The sequence below is a fragment of the Schistocerca piceifrons genome, chromosome 4, assembly GCF_021461385.2.
Source record: "Schistocerca piceifrons isolate TAMUIC-IGC-003096 chromosome 4, iqSchPice1.1, whole genome shotgun sequence".
In the NCBI taxonomy this organism is placed as follows: domain Eukaryota; kingdom Metazoa; phylum Arthropoda; class Insecta; order Orthoptera; family Acrididae; genus Schistocerca; species Schistocerca piceifrons.
The window spans coordinates 721,302,149-721,324,819 of NC_060141.1; the positions used below are offsets into that span (position 1 = coordinate 721,302,149).

General features: G+C 42.6%; 1 protein-coding gene across 2 annotated transcripts in view; it reads right to left on the bottom strand.

Moving 5' to 3' along the window:
- The window catches only part of LOC124795238 (vezatin-like), a 121,004-nt gene that overhangs the window by 48,142 nt on the left and 50,191 nt on the right, over nt 1–22,671 (bottom strand). The window lies entirely within an intron of this gene.

The following is a 22,671-nucleotide window of genomic DNA, read 5'->3' on the forward strand; positions in this document are numbered from 1 at the left end:
CATGTCCTGCACTCATATGCCACACAAAGTAATTAAAAAAAGGAACATAGCATCTTTAATGCATTGTTCCTTTTAATAAAGATGAAATATGCAGGAATGCACCAAAGTTTCCCAAACGTCTTTGCCCAAAAGTAGATATTTTATTGGTGCTTTGAACATTAGTACTCTTCTCACGGTTGTAAAACTGAAGCAAATAACATAGCAATGCAGAAACTAAGCAGTCAAGTTACAGAAATATTTGAAAAGAGATACATCAGCGAAAATCACTTTGAATAAGGGAACTATAGAATATTCAAAGAAAAACCAGTGATTTCTGACCTTAAGAAACAACTACAATTTGGTGTCAGATTTCCAGTCAGGAGAAATATCATAACTTCAATAAGGAACTTGACATCTCCTCCTGAAATAATTTCTTTGTTAGCTGTCAAACTCAGAAACAAAGTCTCAGTGTAAAAATAGGCACAGAAAAGAAACACAGAAATACTGCTGGATTATACCCTCCTCACAACTGAACCAATAGAGATAGTAATACATTAACTGGCTTCTATTATACCTTTTATTTAAAATTGATGTCAACCTATTTTCTGGCGTGTTCCCACAAGAGAAAAACAGGAAATGCCCAAGTATTCATTTAGGACAGTTTAAAATACAACATGTGGGGAAAAAATAATGAGGAGAATATTAGATTTTGATCATCAAGCATCGTTAGTTTGTTACTAAAAGTGATGTTACAATCAAACAGATCCAAACCACGAATGAACTAAATCCCACCAACTTCTCCAACATTTCTGGCACTTTCTTTGCAAATGTCCACAGTCAAAATCCTTCCAACTGGCTGTAACTAAACACATATTCTTGAAAGAGCTTAATAGCAGAGTAGCAGACAAAATGAACTAACACCAGGACAACGAAAATGGCTGCATTTCCATACTGCAAACACTACAATGAAGAGATAGGCACTTGGTGCAGGGAGTGGCAACTGACCCCTAACATAGACAAATGTAATGTATTGTGAATACACAGAAAGAAGGATCCTTTATTGTATGATTATATGATAGCGGAACAATCACTGGTAGCAGTTACTTCTGTAAAATATCTGGGAGTATGCGTCCGGAACGATTTGAAGTGGACTGATCATATAAAATTAATTGTTGGTAAGGCGGGTGCCAGGCTGAGATTCATTGGGAGAGTGCTTAGAAAATGTAGTCCATCAACAAAGGAGGTGGCTTACAAAACACTCGTTCGACCTATACTTGAGTATTGCTCATCAGTGTGAGATCTGTACCAGGTCGGGTTGACAGAGGAGATAGAGAAGATCCAAAGAAGAGCGGCGTGTTTCGTCACAGCGTTATTTGGTAAGGGTGATAGCGTTACAGAAATGTTTAGCAAACTCAAGTGGCAGACTCTGCAAGAGAGGCACTCGGCATCACAGTGTATCTTGCTGTCCTGGTTTCGAGAGGGTGCATTTCTGAATGAGGTATCGAATATAGTGCTTCCCCCTACTTATACCTCCCGAGGAGATCATGAATGTAAAATTAGAGAGATTCGAGCACGCACGGAGGCTTTCAGACAGTCGTTCTTCCCGTGAACCATACGCGACTGGAACAGGAAAGGGAGGTAATGACAGTGACACGTAAAGTGCCCTCCGCCACACACCGTTGGGTGGCTTGCGGAGTATAAATGTAGATGTAGATTCAGCAGAGCTTCAAGATGCTACAAAAACTGCTGATCAAGAAAGCAAGGCTGCTCAGGAGCCTCACCTTCTTGCAACAAAATGAAGTCTACAGTGTGCCATTTTGAGCTTGATACGGGAGCCCACCTGTGTTAGCAGGCTAGAACTTCCAAAACTGCACCTTGCCTCAAGTATCTCAGCCTACACTCAGAAGTAAGTGGATGGAAGCACCTTCACAGACCTCTGCAAGTGGAGAGCTACAGCAAAACAGTACAAGTTTCATCGGCGTCCAGTTGCTAGCTGCAGAACACCAACAATAGTAATTTGAGACCCATCATCAATCTGAGCAGGAAGCCATTGCATGAGGCAACAATGTCTGTGTTGCCAAAAGATCTGAATTTAGCACCAGTTGCAAGAATGTTAAACACGTGATCAGCAGCAGCATCGAGCAAACCGTCTGTGGGCTCCCCTCTGATACTGCTGAAGAAGTGAGAAGGAAGACCTGCACAGTCCTCGACAAGGCCAAAACGCCGAAGATCGACATCTTGGTGGCAGAATGCTGGGTAATACAAGCCCTCTGAGAGGACGACAATGTAGTGGCCCTACCAGCAGACAAAGGCAATGTGACAATGTTGTTAATGTCAAATGATCAGTGCCAGAACATTGACACATTGCTAAAGGATCACATACAAGCAAATCGAGTAGAATCCACAACATGTGATGCGGAAGACTACCTCACTCTTCAAGAGCTCAGGTCCAGACAACAATACTGTCAGAATGCTTCACCCCTGGCACCTGCATCACAGTGGCTGTATGACCTTCCAAAAACACACAACAAGGGAATCCCACTAAATATGAAAGCAAACACAATAAATCTGCCAATGTATGGCATAGCCAAACATCTGCCACAACTGTTGAAACTTGTGGGTCATTGTTCATATTGAGTCAAGAACTAGACAGCAATCAAACAACAGAAAATCCAGGATGGAAGGAATGTAACAATATTATGAGAAGGAAAGTTGCTACTCACCATATAGTGGAGATGGTGAGTCACAGATAGGCACAACAAAAATACTCTCACAATTATAGCTTTTGACCATTAGGACCTTCGTCAACAATTAAAAAAAAATAAAATTAAAAAAAAAGACGACACCCCCCACCCCCCCCACACACACAACACACACCTGCAGTCCCAGGCAACTGAAACCACACTACGAGCAGCAGCACCACTGCATGATGGGAGTGGCGACTGGGTGGGGGTAAGGAGGAGGCTGGAGCGGGAAGGGGGAGGGATAGTATGGTGGGGGTGGCAGACAAGTTCGCTTGACAAAACAGCGATCTTGCTGTGACATCATGGATCCTGTGCTGTGATTGGCTGACATGCACAACCAGAGCAAACCACCATGGTAGCTTACACACCATATTTGTCGTATTTATACTTGTGTATTACAAAAATATGCCTTTTAAGTGATAAACTACACTCATCCACTCAGCTGCATTTTGTGCATTTATCTGTTAAAACTGCTTGTATACCCTTGACTGTTTTTGTTCTTGATTCATGTTTACACTGGTCTGTGAGCACCAACTTCCTTCACTTTCATCTTAACCACGTTTCAAAATTTTACCCAATAAATTGCACAATGAAATCACATTGTGTTGGTTTCAAATTTGTGTATGCTGCTGTTATTCACAAGAAAGCAAAACTAACTGAAGTTACGCATAGCACACTCAGAAAAAGAAACTTGCTAACAATGCACGTTACCTGCAGTCTGCAAGCAAGGAAACTAAAGTAATAGAATACATTTCGCACAGAGGTTATATTTCTTGCTATTTTTCCTCAAATCATTCGTGACATTCTCACTAGGTGATGATACTTATGTTACTCATGTTACCGTGCAGTGTGGCGGGACATTTACAAACTTATTCCAAAGGTGGATAGACCAGCCAACAGGAAAAAAAAAAAAAAAAAAAAAAAAAAAACCTGGAATGAGATTTTCACTCTGCAGCGGAGTGTGCGCTGATATGAAACTTCCTCCGCAGATTAAAACTGTGTGCCCGACCGAGACTCGAACTCGGAACCTTTGCCTTTCGCGGGCAAGTGCTCTACCGTCTGAGCTACCGAAGCACGACTCACGCCCGGTCCCCACAGTGTTACTTCTGCCAGTATCTCATCTCCTACCTTCCAAACTTTACAGAAGCTCTCCCACGAACCTGCATAACTAGCACTCCTGAAAGAAAGGATATTGCGGAGGTCCTGAGTTCGAGTCTCGGTCGGGCACACAGTTTTAATCTGCGGTAACGACCGTAAAATACTTAGGAGTTACTATCCGGAGCGATCTGAAGTGGAATGATCACATAAAACAAATAGTGGGAAAAGCAGGCGCCAGGTTGAGATTCATAGGAAGAATTCTAAGAAAATGTGACTCATCGACGAAAGAAGTAGCTTACAAAATGCTTGTTCGTCCGATTCTTGAGTATTGCTCATCAGTATGGGACCCTTACCAGGTTGGATTAATAGAAGAGATAGACATGATCCAGTGAAAAGCAGCGCGATTCATCATGGGGACATTTAGTCAGCGCGAGAGCGTTACGGAGATGCTGAACAAGCTCCAGTGGCGGACACTTCAAGAAAGGCGTTACGCAATACGGAGAGGTTTATTATCGAAATTACGAGAGAGCACATTCCGGGAAGAGATGGGCAACATATTACTACCGCCCACATATATCTCGCGTAATGATCACAACGAAAAGATCCGAGAAATTAGAGCAAATACGGAGACTTACAAGCAGTCGTTCTTCCCACGCACAATTCGTGAATGGAACAGGGAAGGGGGGATCAGATAGTGGTACAATAAGTACCCTCCGCCACACACCGTAAGGTGGCTCGCGGAGTATAGATGTAGATGTAGATGTAGATGTAGATGTAGATGCCAGGAAGTTTCATATCAGCGCACACTCCGCTGCAGAGTGAAAATCTCATTCTGGAAACATCCCCCAGGCTGTGGCTAAGCCATGTCTCCGCAATATCCTTTCATTCAGGAGTGCTAGTTCTGCAGGTTCGCAGGAGAGCTTCTGTAAAGTTTGGAAGGTAGGAGAAGAGATACTGGCAGAAGTAAAGCTGTGAGGACCGGGTGTGAGTCGTGCTTTGGTAGCTCAGATGGTAGAGCACTTGCCTGCGAAAGACAAAGGTCCCGAGTTCGAGTCTCAGTCGGGCACACAGTTTTAATCTGCCAGGAAGTTTAAAAAAAAAACCTGTCTAAAACAGTATCGAAACATTAACACTAAACATCGATTAATGACACGTCAAAGCATAACAGATAGATACAGAGACAGGGATTTGATAGGGAATTTTCAGCAACTCTGTTCATTCCCTTTTGACGTAAGCAGTGGAACATGAAAATTGTGTGCAGGTTGGTAGGACGCCCTTAGGCTGAAACACCAGATCATTTGGGACACCTATAAGATCCATATTCCAAGGAAGCCATGCCCCTAAACCACTGCTACACAGAGCTAAGTGGCTTTCAAGGCATAGCCTTAAGACTAGCTACTACCCGTTTGGCAATCATCATTTGGTATCACATATCAACAGTTCCAAAATGATGACCTGCATTATTTAAATTTGCGTGGGAATATGCGAAATGCAATCTGATAATTTAAATTTGGTACAACATTCTACATCTACATCCATACTCCGCAAGCCACCTGACAGTGTGTGGCGGAGGGTACTTTCAGTACCTCTATCGGTTCTCTCTTCTATTCCAGTCTCGTATTGTTCATGGAAAGAAAGATTGTTGGTATACCTCTGTGTGGGCTCTAATCTCTCTGATTTTATCCTCATGGTCTCTTCGCGAGATATACGTAGGAGGGAGCAATATACTGCTTGACCCCTCAGTGAAGGTACATTCTCGAAACTTCAACAAAAGCCAGTACCGAGCATCTCTCCTGCAGACTCTTCCACTGGAGTTTATCTACCATCTTCGTAACGCTTTTGTGATTACTAAATGATCCTGTAACGAAGCGCGGTGCACTCCGTTGGGTCTTCTCTATCTCTTCTATCAAACCTATCTGGTACAGATCCCACACTGGTGAGCAGTATTCAAGCAGTGGGCGAAAAAGTGTACTGTAACCTACTTACTTTTTTTTTTCGAATTGCATTTCCTTAGGATTCTTCCAATGAATCTCTGTCTGGCATCTGCTTTACCGACGATCAACTTTATATGATCATTCCATTTTAAATCACTCCTAATGCCTACTCCCAGATAATTTATGGAATTAACTGCTTCCAGTTGCTGACCTGCTATATTGTAGCTAAATGATAAAGGACCTTTCTTTCTATGTATTCACAGCACATTACACTTGGCTACATTGAGATTCAATTGCCATTCCCTGCACCATGCGTCAATTCGTGCAGATCATCCTGCATTTCAGTACAATTTTCCATTGTTACAACCTCTCGATATACTACAGTATCATCTGCAAAAAGCCTCGGTGAACTTCTGATGTTATCCACAAGGTCATTTATGTATATTGTGAACAGCAACGGTCCTACGACACTCCCCTGTGGCACACCTGAAATCACTCTTACTTCGGAAGACTTCTCTCCATTGAGAATGACATGCGGCGTTCTGTTATCTAGGAACTCTTCAATCCAATCACACAATTGGTCTGATAGTCCATAAGCTCTTACTTTGTTCACTAAACGACTGTGGGGAACTGTATCGAATGCCCTGCGGAAGTCAAGAAGTCAAGAAACATTATTTAGGAATTTATTTTAATATGTATTTTGGGGCAGCTCCGTCTCAGAGCCTTTAATTACAAATCATGTCTGGTCCTTACTGACAGCCTCCTTGGCCAAATGATCTAATAGTTTGTTTACAGGGTTATGCCCATAGTTGTGGGTATGGTGGACTCAAAGACTTTGGTGGTCAGAAATAAGGTCTTGAATGTCTCAGGGATGGCACAGAGTTATGGTGTGCTCAGAGTCACTTCTGTAAGTATCATGTGAGCATGTGTGATTATATAAAAAAGCTCATCTTCAGAATAAAAGCCCAGATAAATATTCTCAGCTATTCTTTTATGGAGGTGGAAGGTGGGAGGGTAACTTTCAGATGCTGTGGTTTAGGCAAAGTGTGTTGCTAGTTTTAGCAACAATGATGAGTCAGACTAAGTGACATTATCCTAACAGATGCCTAGGTTACTAGAGGAAGCTGTTGTCCACAAATATTGCATACTTTGTCCATATTTGAGAGGAGGTGGTGACAGTCCCTACAGTGGTTACAAATGTTACCCAATATTCTTTCTTGTGGATTAAAAATAGAGTGTGGGTATGGACTCAAAGACTTTTCACGGTGATAAGTGTATCTCTCAATAAATGTTGCTCATGTTGCTGGAGAGCCAGTCTATGAGTTTTAATGCTGATGGCTATTTCATGGTTTCATTAGAGTATAGGTTTCTTGCAGTGAAATCCTGAAGAAAGAGAGGTTTCTGCTTTTGTCAGCTGTGATATCACAGTATTGGTCTGTCAGATGATATCTTCACTTCACCCTTGGGAGGCAAGACCAGGATTTAAGGAAAAGTCATTGGCACTATTTAAATTCAAGATTGGTGAGCATTTTTGATGGGTTTCAGTATGCCAGAGATAGAACCATAGAACCATCAGAAACTGGTCACTGTTGCATACATCGGCAAGCACCTTCCAAAAGGTTGGTGGGAGAAAGCCAAGATTACAGATAAATATTGATAGCCGAGTCAGAGCCATATGCAAAGTTAAAGTGGAAGACCTAGAGTTTGAGATACAGAGATTATAATTTTAAAAACACATTTTCTAGTAGACCACACCACTGAGAAATTTTGAAACTGTCCTATAAACTCTTGTGGGCATTAACATCGCCCACGATGAGGAGCGGTGGAGACAGCAGAAAGATCAAATCTATAATCATCTAATACATGACCTCCCGACCTGGACGTATGTAAATATTACAAAATGTAAAATCTATGTTTGTTTATACACTCCTGGAAATTGAAATAAGAACACCGTGAATTCATTGTCCCAGGAAGGGGAAACTTTATTGACACATTCCTGGGGTCAGATACATCACATGATCACACTGACAGAACCACAGGCACATAGACACAGGCAACAGAGCATGCACAATGTCGGCACTAGTACAGTGTATATCCACCTTTCGCAGCAATGCAGGCTGCTATTCTCCCATGGAGACGATCGTAGAGATGCTGGATGTAGTCCTGTGGAACGGCTTGCCATGCCATTTCCACCTGGCGCCTCAGTTGGACCAGCGTTCGTCCTGGACGTGCAGACCGCGTGAGACGACGCTTCATCCAGTCCCAAACATGCTCAATGGGGGACAGATCCGGAGATCTTGCTGGCCAGGGTAGTTGACTTACACCTTCTAGAGCACGTTGGGTGGCACGGGATACATGCGAACGTGCATTGTCCTGTTGAAACAGCAAGTTCCCTTGCCGGTCTAGGAATGGTAGAACGATGGGTTCGATGACGGTTTGGATGTACCGTGCACTATTCAGTGTCCCCTCGACGATCACCAGTAGTGTACGGCCAGTGCAGGAGATCGCTCCCCACACCATGATGCCGGGTGTTGGCCCTGTGTGCCTCGGTCGTATGCAGTCCTGATTGTGGCGCTCACCTGCACGGCGCCAAACACGCATACGACCATCATTGGCACCAAGGCAGAAGCGACTCTCATCGCTGAAGACGACACGTCTCCATTCGTCCCTCCATTCACGCCTGTCGCGACACCACTGGAGGCGGGCTGCACGATGTTGGGGCGTGAGCGGAAGACGGCCTAACGGTGTGCAGGACCGTAGCCCAGCTTCATGGAGACGGTTGCGAATGGTCCTCGCCGATACTGCAGGAGCAACAGTGTCCCTAATTTGCTGGGAAGTGGCGGTGCGGTCCCCTACGGCACTTCGTAGGATCCTACGGTCTTGGCGTGCATCCATGCGTCGCTGCGGTCCGGTCCCAAGTCGACGGGCACGTGCACCTTCCGCCGACCACTGGCGACAACATCGATGTACTGTGGAGACCTCACGCCCCACGTGTTGAGCAATTCGGCGGTACATCCACCCGGCCTCCCGCATGCCCACTATACGCCCTCGCTCAAAGTCCGTCAACTGCACATACGGTTCACGTCCACGCTGTCGCGGCATGCTACCAGTGTTAAAGACTGCGATGGAGCTCCGTATGCCACGGCAAACTGGCTGACACTGACGGCGGCGGTGCACAAATGCTGCGCAGCTAGCGCCATTCGACGGCCAACACCGCGGTTCCTGGTGTGTCCGCTGTGCCGTGCGTGTGATCATTGCTTGTACAGCCCTCTCGCAGTGTCCGGAGCAAGTATGGTGGGTCTGACACACCGGTGTCAATGTGTTCTTTTTTCCATTTCCAGGAGTGTATATGTTCAGCTATCACTCTCATAGAAGTACTGAGTATAATCTGTTAACTAAAACTAGTTTTCTGGCCTCAAATCATTTCCCTTCTGGAGTCAGCTTGGGTTCTGTAATAGGTTTTGTAATGTCAGAGAATATAAGACTACTGTAAAATTTAAACTTTCACAGCCAGAAAGGTTAAAATTACTGAAATTCTCCAGGCTGTTAGGTGTTTTCTTCCAGGGCACATTAATTAACATGTGCTGGTGTAAGCTGGCACCAGCACACTGTGTGGCATAGCGGTCATAAGAAGATCGATTGAGGCCAACGACAGACAGATGTGCTACCAACACCCTCTCGGCTGCCAGTATTTAGGATCGCCGCAGTGGACTGGTGAGCCAGTTAGTTAGTTCGTCCCAGTTAGTTCGATTAAGTTTGAGCCTGTTGCACCTAGTGAGTTCAAGAGTGTCACCAAGTCGGAGCCGCAGACTTCACCTCTAGCACAGAGACAGGCAGCATATAGCAACCTTATAGTGAACATTGCGGACTTCTACTTCACTGGCAGTGAGGCTAAGGTGAACTACACAGAGAGCTTGTACCACAGCACATGTCAGCTTAAGTTAAGTAGCTCTTGGTTTATGTTAATAAAGAACCTAGTTAATAATTGCATGCAGTTCATGTTATAGAATGAGGATACCAGCAACCAAAGTCCTTACCGAGTTACTGAGCATTTCTCCTGCAGAGTCTTCCACTGGAGTTTATCTATCATCTCCGTAACGCTTTCGCGATTACTAAATGATCCTGTAATGAAGCGCGCTGTCTCTGTTGGATCTTCTCTATCTCTTCTATCAATCCTATCTGGTACGGATCCCACACTGCTGAGCAGTATTCAAGCAGTGGGCGAACAAGTGTACTGTAACCTACTTCCTTTGTTTTCGGATTGCATTTCCTTAGGATTCTTCCAATGAATCTCGGTCTGGCATCTGCTTTACCGACGATCAACTTTATATGATCATTCCATTTTAAATCACTCCTAATGCCTACTCCCAGATAATTTATTGAATTAACTGCTTCCAGTTGCTGACCTGCTATATTGTAGCTAAATGATAAGGGCTCTTTCATTCTATGTATTCGCAGCACATGACACTTGTCTACAATGAGATCCAATTGCCATTCCCTGCACCATGCGTCAATTCGTGCAGATCCTCCTGCATTTCAGTACAATTTTCCATTGTTACAACCTCTCGATACACCACAGCATCATCTGCAAAAAGCCTCAGTGAACTTCCGATGTTATCCACAAGGTTATTTATCTATATTGTGAACAGCAACGGTCCTACGACACTCCCCTGCGGCACACCTGAAATCACTCTTACTTCGGAAGACTTCTCTCCATTGAGAATGACATGCTGCGTTCTGTTATCTAGGAACTCCTCAATCCAATCACACAATTGGTCTGATAGTCCATATGCTCTTACTTTGTTCATTAAACGACTGTGGGAAACTGTATTGAACGCCTTGCGGATGTCAAGAAACACGGCATCTACCTGTGAACCCGTGTCTATGGCCCTCTGAGTCTCGTGGACAAATAGCACGAGCTGGGTTTCACACGACCGTACTTTTCAAAACCCATGCTGATTCCTACAGAGTAGATTTATAGTCTCCAGAAAAGTCATTATACACTAACATAATATGTGTTTCAAAATTCTACAACTGATCGACGTTAGAGATATAGGTCTATAGTTCTGCACATCTGTTCAATGTCCCTTCTTGAAAACGGGGATGACCTGTGCCCTTTTCCAATCCTTTGGAATGCTACGCTCTGCTAGATACCTACGGTACACCGCTGCAAGAAGGGGGCAAGTTCCTTCGCATATTCTGTGTAAAATCGAACTGGTATCCCATCAGGTGCAGCGGCCTTTCCTCTTTTGAGCGATTTTAATTGTTTCTCTATCCCTCTGTCATCTTATTTCGATATCTACCATTTTGTCATCTGTGCGACAATCTACAGAATGAACTACAGTGCAGTCTTCCTCTGTGAAACAGCTTTGGAAAAAGACATTTCAGTTAGTTCGAGTAAGTTTGAGCCTGTTGCACCTTTCCCTTTGATTTCTTCTTTTTCTTCTGGTTATAGTTCCAGTTGGGTAACGTCTCAGAGGGGTTTCTGAAACTGGAGATGAACTACCCACTGCCATTGCCAGGGTCTATCACACACACATATACCACATGAATGAGGATGACTTGCATCTTTGTTGCAACATGTGCAGGTGGAGGGTAAAACCGGCAAATGTGGAATGTCCTCGATTAGCCAGTAATAGCAATAAGATGTAAGTGCAAGGGATGGAAGAAGGACCAAAATCGAAAACCCTGGGCAAGCACACTCTACATCAAAGACGTAAACACCGTTTATGGGCTGGAGGGTAAGACTGCATTCACAGTGTGCCTCAGGCGGGGATGGCATGTACCGGACCAGCCTGTGCTTACCCAGCTCAAGTTGCCATCCTGGAGGTTCACAATGCATGTCTGGCAGTAAAGACAAGAAATGGGGAAATCCATTTCCTGATTTTTCTTATTGTAAAAGCTCTTGGCACTGTACAAGACTATGCCACATCATTTTATGAACTTACTTTTTACTTAAAAGCTTTACTTTCCTCACAAAACAAGAAAGCACCTACTTTTCATTTCGCGTGATTTTTTTCCGTTCCATAATGTTTCTCTCCTCCCCCCATGAACCATGGACCTTGCCATTGGTGGGGAGGCTTGCGTGCCTCAAGGATACAGATGGCCGTACCGTAGGTGCAACCACAACGGAGGGGTATCTGTTGAGAGGCCAGACAAACATGTGGTTCCTGAAGAGGGGCAGCAGCCTTTTCAGTAGTTGCAGGGGCAACGGGGCAACAGTCTGGATGATTGACTGATCTGGCCTTGTAACATTAACCAAAACGGCCTTGCTGTGCTGGTACTGCGAACGGCTGAAAGCAAGGGGAAACTACAGCCGTAATTTTTCCCGAGGACATGCAGCTTCACTATATGATTAAATGATGATGGCGTCCTCTTGGGTAAAATATTCCGGAGGTAAAATAGTCCCCCATTCGGATCTCCGGGCGGGGACTACTCAAGAGGACGTCGTTATCAGGAGAAAGAAAACTGGCGTTCTATGGATCGGAGCGTGGAATGTCAGATCCCTTAATCGGGCAGGTAGGTTAGAAAATTTAAAAAGGGAAATGGATAGGTTAAAGTTAGATTTAGTGGGAATTAGTGAAGTTTGGTGGCAGGAGCAACAAGACTTTTGGTAAGGTGATTACAGGGTTATAAATACAAAATCAAATAGGGGTAATGCAGGAGTAGGTTTAATAATGAATAAAAAAAATAGGAGTGCGGGTTAGCTACTACAAACAGCATAGTGAACGCATTATTGTGGCCAAGATAGACACAAAGCCCATGCCTACTACAGTAGTACAAGTTTATATGCCAACTAGCTCTGCAGATGATGAAGAAATAGATGAAATGTATGACGAAATAAAAGAAAGTATTCAGGTAGTGAAGGGAGACGAAAATCTAATAGTCATGGGTGACTGGAATTCGTCAGTAGGAAAAGGGAGAGAAGGAAACCTAGTAGGTGAATATGGATTGGGGGTAAGAAATGAAAGAGCAAGACGTCTGGTAGAATTTTGCACAGAGCATAACTTAATGATAGCTAACACTTGGTTCCAGAATCATAAAAGAAGGTTGTATACCTGGAAGAATCCTGGAGATACTAAAAGGTATCAGATAGATTATATAATGGTAAGACAGAGATTTAGGAACCAGGTTTTAAATTGTAAGACATTTCCAGGGGCAGATGTGGATTCTGACCACAATCTATTGGTTATGAACTGCAGATTGAAACTGAAGGAACTGCAAAAAGGTGGGAATTACAGGAGATGGCACCTGGATAAACTGAAAGAACCAGAGGTTGCAGAGAGTTTCAGGGAGAGCATAAGGGAACAATTGACAGGAATGGGGTAAAGAAATACAGTAGAAGAAGAATGGGTAGCTCTGAGGGATGAAGTAGTGAAGGCAGCAGACGATCAAGTAGGTAAAAAGACGAGGGCTAATAGAAATCCTTGGGTAACAGAAGAAATATTGAATTTCATTGATGAAAGGAGAAAATATAAAAATGCAGTAAATGAAGCAGGCAAAAAGGAATACAAACGTCTCAAAAATGATATCGACAGGAAGTGCAAAATGGCTAAGCAGGGATGGCTAGAGGACAAATGTAACGATGTAGAGGCTTGTCTCACTAGGGGTAAGATAGATACTGCCTACAGGAAAATTAAAGAGACCTTTGGAGAGAAGAGAACCACTTGTATGAATATCAAGAGCTCAGATGGCAACCCAGTTCTAAGCACGGAAGGGAAGGCAGAAAGGTGGAAGGAGTATATAGAGGGTTTATACAAGGGCGATGAACTTGAGGACAATATTATGGAAATGGAAGAGGATGTAGATGAAGACGAAATGGGAGATATTATACTGCGTGACGAGTTTGACAGAGCACTGAAAGACCTGAGACGAAACAAGGCCCCGGGAGTAGACAACATTCCATTAGAACTACTGACAGCCTTGGGAGAGCCAGTCCTGACAAAACTCTACCATCTGGTGAATAAGATGTATGAGACAGGCGAAGTACCCTCAGTCTTCAAGAAGAATATAATAATTCCAATCCCAAAGAAAGCAGGTGTTGACAGATGTGAAAATTACCGAACTATCAGTTTAATCAGTCACAGCTGCAAAATACTAACGCGAATTCTTTACAGACGAATGGAAAAACTGGTAGAAGCGGACCTCGGGGAAGATCAGTTTGGATTCCGTAGAAATGTTGGAACATGTGACGCAATACTGACCTTACGACTTATTTTAGAAGAAAGATTAAGAAAAGGCAAACCTACGTTTCTAGCATTTGTAGACTTAGAGAAAGCTTTTGACAATGTTAACTGGAATACTCTCATTCAAATTCTGAAGGTGGCAGGGTTAAAATACAGGGAGCAAAAGGCTAGTTACAATTTGTACAGAAACCAGATGGCAGGTATAAGAGTTGAGGGGCATGAAAGGGAAGCAGTGGTTGGGAAAGGAGTGAGACAGGGTTGTAGCCTCTCCCCGATGTTATTCAATCTGTATATTGAGCAAGCAGTGAAGGAAACAAAAGAAAAATTTGGAGTAGGTATTAAAATTCATGGAGAAGAAGTAAAAACTTTGAGGTTCGCCGATGACATTGTAATTCTGTCAGAGACAGCAAAGGACTTGGAAGAGCAGTTGAACGGAATGGACAGTGTCTTGAAAGGAGGATATAAGATGAACATCAACAAAAGCAAAACGAGGTTAATGGAATGTAGTCGAATTAAGTCGGGTGATGCTGAGGGAATCAGTTTAGGAAATGAGACACTTAAAGTAGTAAAGGAGTTTTGCTTTTTAGGGAGTAAAATAACTAATGATGGTCGAAGTAGAGAGGATATAAAATGTAGGCTGGCAATGGCAAGGAAAGCGTTTCTGAAGAAGAGAAATTTGTTAACATCGAGTATAGATTTAAGTGTCAGGAAGTCGTTTCTGAAAGTATTTGTATGGAGTGTAGCCATGTATGGAAGTGAAACATGGACGATAACTAGTTTGGACAAGAAGAGAATAGAAGCTTTCGAAATGTGGTGCTACGGAAGAATGCTGAAGATAAGGTGGGTAGATTACGTAACTAATGAGGAGGTATTGAATAGGATAGGGGAGAAGAGAAATTTGTGGCACAACTTGACTAGAAGAAGGGATCGGTTGGTAGGACATGTTTTGAGGCATCAAGGGATCACAAATTTAGCATTGGAGGGCACCGTGGAGGGTAAAAATCGTAGAGGGAGACCAAGAGATGAATACACTAAACAGATTCAGAAGGATGTAGGTTGCAGTAGGTACTGGGAGATGAAGAAGCTTGCACAGGATAGAGTAGCATGGAGAGCTGCATCAAACCAGTCTCAGGACTGAAGACCACAACAACAACAACAACAACGTTTCCCAATTGATTTGGAAAAAAATATGCAGTTAAAAAAAATCTGACTTTTGTACACATGGTAGTGTAGCATCTCTTTTTAAGAACACATTTACCTTTCCATAATTCGTAACAGTCATTGTAATATGACACTATTTGTCTTGCAGTGAAAAAGTTTGATAGGACGAAGCTTATACATTAGTGTGAGTGAAATGTAGCTAAGAGTACAAAAAGTTTTTGAAATGGTAGTGACACTGATGTCTCTTCATTCACAAGACAACACTAATTACTGATTTGTGTCAATGCTGCAATCACAAGCCTACACAGTTCACATGAGTTTAGTGTGGTTTAGTGTAGTGTCAAACACTGCAGGGTAGAAGAAATGAACAATCAATGCAGGCCTAGTGTCAACCCTATGTGTTATTTTAATTCTCTATGTCTAGAAAAATCCAAATGTATATGAATTTTTATCTCGCTGGCATCTGATTTTACAGGACTATCATCTGCTATGGTTCTACAATGCACCACATTTTAAACTGCAAAAGGCAAACAATTATTTACTGTGTCTCATCCTACAATGAGTAGAACGTACATTTCATCTTTGGAAGTAGAAGAGAAGAATAAATTAATTTAACTGTAGGTGGACTGTAATAACAGCTTGCAACATTCTACTTAATTTCTTTCTAGCTGGAAATGAAAAACAGCAGATGTTAAAAACTTAATTACATTTACAGGTGTTTCTATATCTAAGGTTGACTTAAATGCAAGATGTTCAGTTTTGATACTTTTGCTTTTGTAGTTTTTGGAAACTGTAAATAATTACGTGTTTTAGATTGACCCTGTCTCCATTTTCAGGCCTCTTGAAAGAAGTGTATAAGGCAGGGAAGAGTTGTGTAAACCGACACTATAGGTGACCACCAATAAAATGTTGGTTCTACTATGTTCATTATGAATCAGTTATTAGCCACTGTGTTACGTCTATTATTTTACACGTATTGTGTGATTTTTCTTTCGAAAAATATATGAGTATATAGTGTATAAACCGCCAGCAACTGTCACAATTTTCTTCTTTTTATTATCCATACTTTCTAACAAACAAATTGTTTTTGAAGTGCCAAAACGTACTAGAACAGGTGAAATGTCTATAAAACGATGCACTGTACAATGTACTTGCAGTGAGACAGTTGCAATTCCTGAAATCCATCGTCCATGGCCACTGGCCTGCCAAGGAGCATCACTGTCCTGTATCCTCCTCAGATAAACCATGAAAATCCACCACATTATGCCACACACAAACAGATCCAGCCTGCAGGCAGGTCGGTGAGACTAGATCTGATGGGCAGAGCTTGCACATTAGAGGGAAACAATGGGCTTCAGATCGGCAGGCCCAGTCTGTTAGAGAAACCCGCAGAAATGGCCTGCAGATTTGGCTCCTTGTGGATGTCCATTCATGTGGCCAGCTATTCAAGTGTCCCAGACACCATGTTGATGAAATGAGACCGCAGTGATCAATCCATGCAACAGATAACTTGCACAAATACTCTGAGAATCAATACTAGTGAGTATAGGTAGCAATGCACCATAAAGATTATCTCTGAGCTGCAGACAGGCACGTAGAAAAGACAATAACACACTCACAACTAAATTTTCGGCCATAGCCTTTGTCAGCCATAGCCTTTGTCAGAAAACAAGAACACGCACGCACGCACGCACACACACACACACGCGCACGCGCACGCGCACGCGCACGCGCACGCGCACGCACACGCACACGCACACACACAGACTCACTCAGACAGCTCTCACACATGACCACTCTCTCCAGCCGCTGCATCAGCAATCTCTGTGAATCAGATCCAAACACTCCTCATGCCTCCCTGCTTCTCCTCGGCAGCTGCCAGGTTAGGGGCAAGAAATGGTGGCAGCATTTACTACAAGCTGAGGGGAATGGTAGGAAGAGGAGAAGCAGTAAGAATGAGGGAGAAGGGGAGCAGTGCACATACTCAGCTGCGCCCAGCCAGCGATGATGCATGACATCTCAGTAAACAAACCATTTCATCTACTGAAACAAAAATGAGATTTTTCCATTTTTTTTTAATTTCCCTGATTTCTCTGGCTCATTTGAAATTCACTGATTTCCAGAACTTGTAGCGACCCTGAAATAGTATTAATTTTAGAAGATTAAAGTAATGAAACCAAGGTTAAATTGAACTGTGTTTCAATAAACATTTTTCTGGCTCAATCAATGACAAAATTATTGAGTTTTCCTTGTCTCTAAGGTGCTTCCATTTCAATATTTCTACTTTAACTGAATAAAAATATGTGGATTTAGCACAGCCCCATAACGTGGCAGGACAGGTTAATGTGAACTGCTACTGATTGATGCATTGGATCCTCATGGAGTTCAAACCAGTTTAAAGGACGAGACGTGTGTGTCACTGTGTTTCTTTTTCTGTTTAGTTTTCCCCTCCTTGGTGGGCTTATCTCCTGTAGCAAAGTATCCTCACTCTTTAGCAGCTGAAGGTCAAAGACGACAAAGGTGTAGCCAAAAGTGTTTCACCACTATCCATTTAGTGCCATCTTATGTAATAATGCTTTTGATGCTCTGCTGGTTTTGTTTTCACATTATCGTGACTCGTCAAATTTTGAAGCACATAAGAAATATGGTGTTAATGGACTCGCCCCATGAATATCAAGTGACATTTTCCTTACACAAAGAACTAAAAAACATTCCTAAAAACCTTTTATTCATATTGCAGAATGAGCAATAGTATTTGAGTATCAGCTGAAGAACATTCAAAACAAAAAATTCAAAACAGAACATATTTTCACAGAAGCAGAATTGTCTATTATGGTGAAGTAAGTTGAATTAGTGCACTGTCATTGTTTTGAAGGAGAACCGTTCTGAACTCCTGCCTCCAATTCATTCTAGACAAGCTTTACAAACATTAGCCCCTGAAGAGAAAGTAAGTTTATTGCACTCCTCAGACATATCGGGACGTGGTAAGTATCATCGTTTTAGGTGATGCCTTGCTGAGTTTTCATAGCAGCTAATTTGTTCTTTTCAAGTGTTACAAAATATTCAATATTTTGCGCACTACTTTTCATCTTTTTCCATCGTGATGTTGTACTTTACAATGTACTACCGTCTGTTGGCTATGCTTTACCCTCCTTCATGTATATCATCGTGCTTAGCAAGTGCTATAGCACACAGAGGGAGAAGTAATTTTGTTTATACGTAGGTTGGAACTTAAATAGAGACACTATGAAATGGAATCTACTAGTGTTGCTGATAGCACACATTGTTGACATACCTACCTTACCTCCGAGCAAATGTACTCGCCCATCCCCATGTGCACAGTCAAGGGAAACACAGTCACTTGTGAGCGAGTGGTCTAATGTAACGGTGTCATTATGTTTTTGAAACAGGAACAACGGAGTTGGATCATGATTGAATGTGCCAGAGGTCATACAGCACAACAGTGTCCTCAAGGTCTTCAAGAGGAATGCAGGGAATCAGCATGGCCGTACAGAACAGTGGCATGTTGGGTAAAAGCCTTCAACAAAGGTCGGCAAACTGTGGCAGACATGCATCGGGCAGGTCGTCCTAGCATCTCTGAAGAAGAAGTGCATGCTATTGGCATGTTAGTGGGCAGTAAGCGACACCATACGATTTGTGAGCTCACCCAAGAAACTGGATTAGCGCATACGACTGTGCTTCACATCCTGAAGGAATGCCTGGACATGCGAAAAATTGCATCACGATGGGTTCTGCATGACTTGACGGAAATGAAAAAGTGGATGCATTACGACACTGGTCAGATGCACTTGGAGCACTATGAGCGCGAAGGAGAGGCTTTCTTACACCGTATCGTAACACTGGATGATACAAAAGCCACATCGTATGAGCCAAAACCAAAACGTCAATCCAACGAATGGCGTCATTATGGGTCGCCGCGAAAGTCAAAAGTGCATCAGAGCCCCAGTATGGTGAAAGGTATGGTGATTCTCATGTACGACTGTGATGGTGTTATCCTAACACATTACGTTCCTCCATGGAAGACCGTCAATGCACAGTATTACTGTTCGTTTTTGGAGCATCACCTGCGACCAGCTTTGCGAAAGAAGCAGCGACGCCTTTTGTGCAAGCCACTCATCGTTTTGCATGACAATCTGCAGGTGCATACAGCCCAAGCTGTGGCTGCTCTGTTTGGTTGATGGGACTGGGAAGTACTATACCATCCACGGAAGTCCTTGTGACTTTGATTTGATTCCAAAGATGAAGGAACCACTTCGTGGCATTCGCTTCAGAACTGTTCCAGAGATTCGACAGGTAGCAGACCACACCATTTGCACCATCAACAGAACAGGTTCTGCTAACAGTATACTACGCCTTCCACTTCGCTGGCAACGGGTTCTACACAATGCTGGTGACTACTTTGAAGGACAGCAACAGGTGCAAACCTACAACTCTTTTGTATCAGTTGTGAATAAATAGTTGCCAGTATTTAACTCAGCCCTCGTAAATTATACTTGCAATTGTTCTGCCACTGAGATGTTAAGGAATTTGTCCTTTAATTAAAAGAAAATGACAAAAAGAAAATAAAAGTGTTTTTCATTCCAAATAAGAGTACCGTCCAACGGGGTGATTTTGGACACTGGGGCGAATTCGGACAGTATGGCTTATTTGCTCTTTGCCACCGCATAGAAACAAGGAGTTACTTATTTTAACGTCCGTGCACCAGTTATTTTAAGTGCAAGATTCCATTTATCAATTTCCACAACTTTTGTTTTGCATCAATTGTTTCCCTAGGTGAATAATTGACGAACAGTGTCAGTGTTAAAAATCCATGCATTATCGTAATGTGGAAACTTTCTATTGTTGCTCCGAGCGGGAAGTTATTGTAGCTGTAATTGTCGATGCGCTCAGTAGCTAACAGCATTGAGACAATTTCTGTACAAGTTTGTCGAGTTTCTTGTGCAAGGTTATAAAATAAAAACAGTTTTTGTAAAACTGTGTACTGTGTGGGGTGATTTCGGACAATGCCAAGAACATACAAGTGCAGGAGAGGTGCTACAGTACGGTGTAATTATGAGCTAGAACTTTTAGATAAAGCTGTTTGTAATATTCAGAGTGGTAAATTATCATAGAGAAAAGTGTGAGATTTCTTTGGTATACCTAAATCAATCCTACAAAATAAAGTGCAGAAAGCACATCTGGGAAAAAAGAAAAAATTGGGAGGACAGCCAGTGCTAAATAAATAATAATAATAAGAAGAAGAAATGTTGAAGCAAGGTATCTTGAGGGCTGCACTTTGGGGATTTCCCTTCACTAAATTGGATACTGGATATTTAGTTAAAAGCTACCTTGATAAATCTGGCTGAAAGGAGAAGAAATTTCATAATAATTTGCCAGGAGAAGAATGGGTGCATTTAACCCTCGAACGACAGTCAGAAGATCTTTCTGTTTGCTTAGGCGAAAATATTAAACGAGCTTGTGCAGAACTTATCTGTAACAAATAAAATTCATTATATCTTTCCGTATCACTTATTCGTAACAAAGAGCTACCTTAAAATGTGTAAATTGTCACCAAAATCAAATAAAAAGCATGTAGAATTTTTAAAAAGGCAGTAACCGTCCGAATTCGCCCTCTATACACTGTAACTTCGGACAGAGATTTAAAAAACACATATGTCCGAAATCACCCCAATCCATAGGGCGACTTCGGGGACTTTATTTAACTGCCTCAGATAAATATACCTACACACACACTTTCTGGTTCTGGGATATTTTATTCATTACACATATACCCTACCACTTCCATAATAATCAATTTAATCTAACAATATATACGAAAGTTACAATCAAAATAAAGACAAAACCGTCCAAAATCACCCCGTTTGACGGTAATTGACAGAAGCAGTACAGTGACACAAGCAGTGGTTGCCAGCAAGCACCAGGAATATTAAACATTCTGGACATTGCCGGCATGGCATGAGCCAGCTCTCACTGTGCCAAAAAGCCCAAGAAGAGGAACTACAGTATGCTGTAAGAACTACCACAATAGCATTGTGCTCATCACACGTGTGTTCACGAAAGATCCATATGCCCCTTGAAGAGAGGAATGCATTATTGCCAGATGATTGCAAGTAAATGCTGATAAGCACTCTGAACTTGTTTATCGAAAAACAGCTCTCTTTAAACATTAGAAAATGCAAGAGAATGTCCACAAAAAAAAGACACAGAAAGAATCTGATATAACAATGAAAATGAACAGTTTTTGACAATATAACATAAGTAGATAGATAAAAAAATCTACTCACCAAGCAGCGGCAGGAGAACACACATATAAAAAAAGGTTTTACGTATGCAAGCTTTTAGAGTCATTGACTCCTTGTTCTGGCTGAAGCGGAAGGAAGAGGGGTGAAGTAAAAGGACTGGAGAGGTTTAGGGAAAGAGGTAAAGCTCAGAAAAGTCACCCAGAACCTGGGACCCTTCTCCTCATCCCGTCCAGTAAGCCTCCTCTGACCTGGGGTTCTGGGTGACTTTTCCAAAGTCTACCCTTTTTTCTAAAAGTCTCAAGTCTTTTGCCTTCAACCCTCTTCCTTCCCCTTCAACCCTTCTACCACTAGATGGAGCTCCTGGTTCCGAAAGCTTGCATATGTCAAACTTTTTATACGTGTGTTCTCCTGCCGCCACTTGGTGAGTAGATTTTTTATCTATTCAGTTATATTGTCAATACAACAATGAAACAAACAATTTTTGACACAAAAATGTAATTGGATAGATGACCAAAAGGAGTATGTTAGTGGAGGTCTATGCCAGCTGTCTGACACCTACATACAGCGTCTACCATCAAGATCCCATCCCTATAATTCAAACTGACCTGCAGTCGCTCCTTAAAACCTCAGGCCCTCACAAGGAGTAATCCCTCAATCCATAGGGATGGGATCTTTATGGCAGACACTGTATGTAGAGGTGTCCGACAGCTGGTGCAGGCCTTCACTAACATACTCCTTTTGGTTAAGTACCACAGTGGTAGATCCTTTGTCTGCTGGAAGAATAATGGTGGGGACATCAGCTATATGGACTCTTGTCTATGAGACATTGTATTATTATTGTATTTTATTGTATGATTATATGATAGCGGAACAAACACTGGTAGCAGTTACTTCTGTAAAATATCTGGGAGTATGCGTACGGAACGATTTGAAGTGGAATGATCATATAAAACTAATTGTTGGTAAGGCGGGTACCAGGTTGAGATTCATTGGGAGAGTGCTTAGAAAATGTAGTCCATCAACAAAGGAGGTGGCTTACAAAACACTCGTTCGACCTATACTTGAGTATTGCTCATCAGTGTGGGATCCGTACCAGGTCGGGTTGACGGAGGAGATAGAGAAGATCCAAAGAAGAGCGGCGCGTTTCGTCACTGGGTTATTTGGTAACCGTGATAGCGTTACGGAGATGTTTAATAAACTCAAGTGGCAGACTCTGCAAGAGAGGCGCTCTGCATCGCGGTGTAGCTTGCTCGCCAGGTTTCGAGAGGGTGCGTTTCTGGATGAGGTATCGAATATATTGCTTCCC